We start from the raw sequence: 8,002 nt of genomic DNA, 5'->3' as shown, positions 1-8,002 counted from the left end.
ATGCATTGATCACAATACCAACTCTGTGGATCCGATGCTCATCAGCATCTTTCCCTTTCCAGAAGAATGTGTAGTTGACACCAACTTTGGAGAAACTTTTCTCTCCATCAAGTCTTGTTTCACAGATGGCGGCGATGTCAAAGATGAAACGGACTAGCTCCTGGCTCACAAGAGCAGTGTGTCGGTGTGGTCTCTCTGTGTCATCATGGTCCATGAGGGTTCAGTTTTGGTTTTCTTCTTGTGTTTTGACTGCATAAGTAGGTCCCTATTGGCTGAAGTATGACACTCGGGGGGGTTAGTTTTGACCGATGTTTTCCCCACTTGTTCTTGGGGTCTCTCCATTTGGAGTGGGCTGTGGTACTTCTAAATAGGTCAGCCCAGTCACACCTGTAGCTGCTGGGCTACCACGTTGCCACTACTTTGTGAGTAGAATGACCTTCATGCAGGCACTGCAAGTGTGTGGCTCCAGGCTAGACCAGACTTCCAGATGACCAAGCCTGTCCCCATCATTCAGAGTACCATCGCAACTGGACTTTTTTGAAGGTTGAGCTCATTGGTCCAGCCACAAATAGGCTTTTGCATGAGTTTATGCGCCATGGATCACAGGTTGCAAGCCTGAGACCTACGCACTTTGGGCACCCAGCTTCGCCAGTGGCATCATTGGTGATGGAGATGTGCTGGTTCTGACTGTTGCAAAACAACTGCCATTGGAGACTTGAAGCTTCCAAAACCCTAGTAAGTCAAGGGCCCGCTCAGTTTTGCAGCGCCAACCACACTCGCCAGTCACAGAGTGAGCAGTAATGGTCACTAGTGTCCTTTTTATAGAAATCAAGGTTGGAGTGCCCTGAAACCACGCACAACCTCTCCACTCCACCTGGATGCAGTCTAATGTCATGCCCAGGACTTGCAGGGGCACATATAGACAGACAAATACATTCACACCCACAAACACACACACACACCTATAGTCAAGTTAAAAGTACCCAGTTCACCTGCATGTCTTTGGAGGTGGAGCTGGAGCACCCGGAGGGATGAGAACATCCAAATTCCACATAGGAAAGCCCATATACCTATGTATCTGTGTGTGTGTGTGTGTGTGTGTGTGTATAAAAGCCTTATGTTAATCTTGTCCAGAAATGGCATCGACTACTTTTGGTTTGGGGGCATCTGGGTTGAACCATCACACAGGGGAAACCTTGGACTGCGGTCAGATGTCAGATGCATCAGTGTTATAGATGTTGGTTTATTTACTTTTAAGAAATGCACACCAAAGATTAAAATCAACATCCAAAATGTTCTCTGCAAAAATACTAAAAGCTATGGTCCATCATGGTATGGTGGTGTGGCAATGTGGCAGTAATGGCAGCATTAGAGCAGAAAAGTACACTAAGATTTTAGAGCAACAGATACTGCTTTTAAGATGACATCTTTTACATGGACATCCATGCTTTTTTCAGCAACACAATGCAAAAACCACAGTCTCCTCACATTTCAAAGGGATGGCTGTGCGAGAAGTAAGTATGGATAGTGCACTGTCCTGCCTCAGTAGAGAATGTGTGAATTTTGAAACAAAAAATGCAACAAGTCCATACTGTTACACACCTTAAGATATGTTGGCAGTAAGAACGGGGCAAAGTAACACCTGAAACCTTTCATTGCTTGGTATCCTCAATGCCAACAAAAAGAAAAAAAAAACAAAACAAAACAAAAAACCTACATGATAAGGTGATAAGGAATTTCAGCATTACAAAATGATAACTGCTTTTGTGTCCCAACATTTATTTGGGACACATCCATTCCTGAAATGCAGGAATGGATGTATATTAACAAATGAAATGATGTTGGCAAGAAAAAAAAAATCTTAAGTTCACTCTTTCTGCAATGAAATAGAAGCCAAAGTAAATGTAAGAATCACTGTATGTGTTTTAATTCATGATTTCCATCTGTCCAATCCATACGTCCGATTTGAACTTGCATTTAATTATGTAAAGCAATCTGTTCTGTGTCATTTGGACTTTAATAATTTTACAACATGGAACATGTCTATGTATGTACCGGCAAACAGTGTATGACTCATTCATTCACTTACAGTAATGTTCAGAATAATAGTAGTGCTATGCGACTAAAAAAGATTAATCCAGGTTTTGAGTATATTTCTTATTGTTACATATGAAACAAGGTACCAGTAGATTCAGTAGATTCTCACAAATCCAACAAGACCAAACATTCATGATATGCACACTCTTAAGGCTATGAAATTGGGCTATTAGTAAAAAAAAAAGTAGAGAAGGGGGTTGTTTTGAAACAAGGTTCGGTCAGATCGGCACACAGAAATGATCACACAGACTGCATTTTGCTAGAACAAACAGGCGTATATTTATTCCCCACAAAAGCAGTTACATCAAACACAAGTGGTTGCAGCACATAAAATATCTCTTTCTCTCTTACTGTGACGCCTTTAAGGTGGAGAGCCAACACCTTCGGCAGAGTGCGCTTGTCAACCGGCTGGGCGTTCGCACGTAACCCGCAGCAGACTCTATCGGAGCATGGCTCTGCCCCCTCTTTTCTAGTGTGTGCGCGAAGGGAGGGTGAGTGGCCATCTCAAACTCCCAGGCGCACATAATTCCTTTAATCAACAGGCATCTGAAAGTTAATGACCCCAGCTCTTCACTCCCAGTTCAGAATGACCCCAGCATGCTTCACTCCCAGTCGTTAGTGGCTACAAAAACAAATTCGTGCAATTAGTGTAATAATAACAAGTACATCATTAGGGTTACTTTAAGACAGGGGCAAAACAACATAATCTTTTCTCCACACATTCCACTCGTGGTGTTTTGCACCAGTCAATTTATGTAACCACTAGCAGATTCAGGTAATGCTGGGCTCCAGCCTATTCCAATGATTATGTCCTGCCATAGCATTTCCCACATTTCTTCTAGTGATTCACAAACAAAATTTTGAGTAATATAGTCTTGATTATACCTGTTCCAAACAATATACTCATATACAAAACCCGATGTTGTGGGGTCTAATGTGACATTATATTGGTTTACTCCAAAGGGATCATGACATAGCAAAGATAACTTCATCTCATACGCTGAAATATTACCCATTCCACCTCTCGCCGTAAACATATAACATAACACATATTGCTATAATTAATAAAATTAAGGGCGGCACTAAGGTACTCCTGGCAGTGATGGACATCCCTGAAAAGATATCCCACCAATGGTGTGCTGACGCTTGCTGTACTAATTTTGCCACGTTTTACCCGTTCGCTAGCTATCAATGTAGACACCATGAGACTGGAGACGTTGGACGTATGTGACTCTATTAATTGCTGAATTTCCGTAGATTGTTCCAATGCGCATTTGAAACACTCCAGGGAAAGACTCCATGGGGAATGCAATACATCCCATTGTACCGAAGTCAGCCGACTTGATACAGAATAATTAGTCAAACGATACGTCCGATCACCCCAATGCCATAAATGCACATTGTTCAGGCAGCCAGTATACGGAACCGAAGGTACCTGTGAATTATTTTTCATTGTTGCAACACACAGAGCATGTGGGCCGATCTGCCACAACATTTCTCTTGGTGTTTCCCTAGTCCAGTCACAAAGTACAACCTCTGAGTCGGTTAGACATGGATTAGCATATCCAGTTTGCAGCACACAGGCCATACCCTTATCCATTATATCACACAGTTTGGTATCAAAAGTCGTATTAGTTTTTGGTTCTAACCACTCTCCATCCATATGTAAGAACCAATAACCAGTAGTCGTTATTATAGGCAATACTTGATATTTACAAACCACCTTTGGTTGTGTCACATTGTACTGAGTCCAATGCCCAGTACATACTGTTTCATTACATTGTGTGTGTTCTGGATGCAATTTTAACCATAAAGTAGTGGTTATATTCCAAATCTTTCTCCAATCATGATAGTTCCCTGTGGTAACTATCCGCTGAAATCTTTCTCTTTGAGCCTCTGCATGGAGGGTTTGTACTGCACATGCTGTCCAATTTCCAATATGAGATAGATTTTTGAATATCCCATAAGTTTTATTCCATAATTTCAATTGCCATTGAAAACTCTTTTGCCATAAATTAGCATTTTGTAATTGTCCCACTAGTGCTTGTGGCATCCATTCTCCAACCTGATGAAGCACTTGAGAGGAATATTGTCCAGTATTGGATAACATTGTTCTGGTTACCTCATTATCAACTGTATTTGATACTCCTAGGACAGTTCCTGTTCCTCCTAATAGAGTATCATACCACGCCCTTCGGCGTCTTCTGCAAATTGGAATGTTTGGAAAGGTAATTTGCCAATATACCTTTGTCTTTACTGTTGCTTGTGCCAAATGGGTGCAAGTATCAATTAAAGGTGCAACCTGAGTTTGTGTTGCTTTAGCTTCCTTTGGTAATACCTTAATTGGATATCTCCACCAACCCCGTCGATTTGTTATAGTTGTTCCATTAGCTATCCATATGTCTGATTCCAATGTTACATTCCAATGTGTACCATTTGGTGAATTCCCACAAATAGTAGTTGTCTTATTTAATATACATACATGTACTAAGGAAGATATAATCAGCTGACATCCTTCTTCCATCACTGGTAGATTATGATTCCTTCCACATTGTACACATTTATATATAATACAGTCACTAGTCACATTTCCAAATGTACAGCTTTTATTAGCCGCACAAGTGAAATTATCTTGAGTCCTGTTGTGAGTGCTTTTCCACCATGATGTGGTTGCTTTCCCTCCTACAGCAATCAATTGATGTCCTTCTGTCATTCCCCAACAGCTGGGGACCATGGCACCACCTACAAGGAGGAGTATGACCCAGCAGCCGACACCTCCAATCCCGGGGCTTCCACTGGTTGCCATAGCGACGCCCACCTCCTGTGGTTCTTGATCGCCCGATTAGCAACTCCCACCAGGGCATCAAACCTAGACAACACAAGGGTAACTATATGTAGAATGACAATGATTAGTCTTCCCTTACATAGCACTTTGATATGGGCACATTTACCCATTTTTCTTCACCCTGATAGAGTATACTAACAGTTGCATCATTCCCTTGAGCTATAATTTCTGCCGCTTTAGGCGGCCCATTAGGTTGTTTAACCCAAACTTTGGCACCTGCTTGATCTGAGGAACCAAAACCTTGTGTTCCTCGTGTAGTTATCACTACCGGTTTATGAATTTCCTGTACCAATCCCATTTCACAGGGTTTAATTATTAATTGAGCAATTTTGTCCCCTTTGTTTAATATCAGGGGTTGTTCTCCAAACAATCTACAAACCACTCCAATCTCGCCTTGGTAATCTGCATCTATCACCCCGGCTTGAATAGTCAGCCCTTTGAGTGATAGACCACTGCGTGGCAGGACGTGCCCATATGTGCCCTTCGGACACTGTAGGCCTAGCCCTGTTTTTACCACTTGAATTTGATCAGGTACCAATGTGACGGTTGTCAATGTTCTTAAATCTAATCCTGCTGAGCCTGGAGTTGCTCTGACAGGTAATTCCGCTTGTGGATCAATTTTCCACATTTTGATGCTTTCTGTAGTATGCTCTATCTCTTCCCCTGAAATCATTCTTATCAAGGGTGTGGATCCCGACCCTATTGGCCGATTGTTCAACTGGTCCACGGCAGTAGTCAAATCCTGTCTCCATTGTCGCATAGTGCGATCTTTTGACAGCTTCAATAGGGTCTCTTTAAGGAGCCCATTCATTCGTTCTACTAGTCCCACCGCTTGCGGGTAATAGGGAATATGATAAATCCATTCAACATGATGTTCTTTGGCCCACTCTTTTACTCTATTCCCCGTAAAATGAGTACCATTATCAGTTTGAACCTGTACTGGTCTGAGCTGGTCCCTGAATTTTTTCTGGATAGCCATGAATTAATGAGGCCTCCGCTCCTGTGTCCACTAAAGCCGAAGTAACTTGAACTGATTTAATCCAATAAATTTCCAATCGAACATAGGGCCTAATATCAATTGTGGACCATTGTGTTAAATCTCGGCGGGCCACAAGGGCTTGACCATTTTCCTAATCCTCATCATAACAATCAAGACTCCGGGAACGCCTTCCCTTATTCTTTCCTTTCTTTCTATCTTTCTTGACCTTACGCGTAGCAGCTATGTGCACCATGTCGTCATCGGAATCCTCCTCCTCTTCCTCCTCAATGGGAGGGGCACTCAGCTTAACTCCTTTTTCTCCTACCTGCATGATCACCATATGCACAGCCTTCAACTCCGCCCACTGACTACTTTTTCCTTCTCCTAATTCTTCTAAAGATTGACCTAATTGTGGGTTGAAAGCTCCTGCTTTCCATTGCCTTTTTCCTGCTTGATATTGACAAGAACCATCCGTAAACCATGCTCGACTTCTCTCATCATCTGACAAATCATCCCATCTTTTTCCCGCTTTCACAGGAGATTCCTCTAATGGTTGAACTTCAAAAGGTACCTCATCTTTCTCAGGAGCATCAGCTACTTGTTCATGCAACAGCGAAACCCCCTTCTCACCTGGCTTTACCCGCTCTGATAGATACCATTTCCATTTTATTACACTAGCCTCCTGAGCTGTCCCTATTCGGTGAGTGGTGGGATTACTCATCACCCATGCCAAAATTGGTATATGTGTCCTCATCATTACTTCATGTCCTGCCGTTTGCGATTCAGTTTCAATTAACGCCCAATAACATGCTAAAAGCTGTTTTTCAAAAGGCGTATAACGCATTCTTGCATCTGGGAGTTTCCTCGACCAGAACCCTAAAGGTTTTCGTATCCTGTTTTGTTTTTGCCATAAGCTCCAATTAACATAATCATTTAGAGCAGACACTTGAAGTTCTACTGGTCCTGATTGCATTTTTCCTAAGGACACAGCCTGCTGTATGGCTTCCTTTGCCATATCAAATGAGCATTGTTGTTCCTCCCCCCATACAAATTCCTTTAACTGTCCCTCCAACTGTTTTACCTGTTGTTCTAACTTCGTCACTTTTTGTGACTTAACACATTCGGACGAATGGACTGTGTCTAAAGTTAAGACTCGCTCCTTCCAAGCTTCTGCACAAATCCATTTTTTCCAAATCCAAATTTTTTTTTTTTTTTACTAATATCCCAATTTCATAGCCTTAAGAGTGTTCATATCATGAATGCTTGGTCTTGTTGGATTTGTGAGAATCTACTGAATCTACTGGTACCTTGTTTCCCATGTAACAATAAGAAATATACTCAAAAGCTTGATTAATCTTTTTAGTCACATAGCACTACTATTATTCTGAACACTACTGTACACTACGTCACTCTCCAGTTCACTCTTTCCACATATTTTCTTTCCAGTCACTCAATGTTATGTTTGCATGGAGGAGAAAGAAAAAAAAAAGCAGTTGTTATCCTGTATCAGTCTTGTATACCTCGATATTTATTTTTGGCCAACTTGTTCTGGTGGAGCGTAGAAAAGAATCTGCAGAACATTTGAATAAAACAGCTCCCATACATCTTCAGCAGCTGTGAGGGAGTCATTCGATGGATGCACTGCCAGGGTATACAAGCAGAGGTGTTCATCATCATCTGTTCCACCTGCTTTTAAACATGCTGTGGTTCGACCTCTTCTTAAAAAACCTCACCTGGACTCCAGTTTTATCCAATTTTAGACCTGTGTCTCATCTGCCATTTCTATCTAAGGTTTTAGAAAAGGTTGTCTTTTTACAGTTACAATCATTTTTAGAAGACAATCTCATCCTTGAAAAATTCCAGTCTGGGTTTAGATCGTGACACAGCACTGAGTCAGCTCTTTTAAAAGTTCATAATATTACTCTGTCGGTGGATGCAGGGAATCCTGCTGTGCTGGTTCTGTTGGACCTCACAGCAGCCTTTGATACTGTGGCTCACACAGTACTTGTTTCCCGGTTGGAACATTTTATTGGCATTCATGGTACTGCACTTAAGTGGTTTAGATCATATTTGGCTGAAAG

Source organism: Thalassophryne amazonica, chromosome 3 (genome assembly GCF_902500255.1).
Source record: "Thalassophryne amazonica chromosome 3, fThaAma1.1, whole genome shotgun sequence".
Classification (NCBI taxonomy): domain Eukaryota; kingdom Metazoa; phylum Chordata; class Actinopteri; order Batrachoidiformes; family Batrachoididae; genus Thalassophryne; species Thalassophryne amazonica.
Note: the sequence above shows the minus strand (reverse complement) of the source record.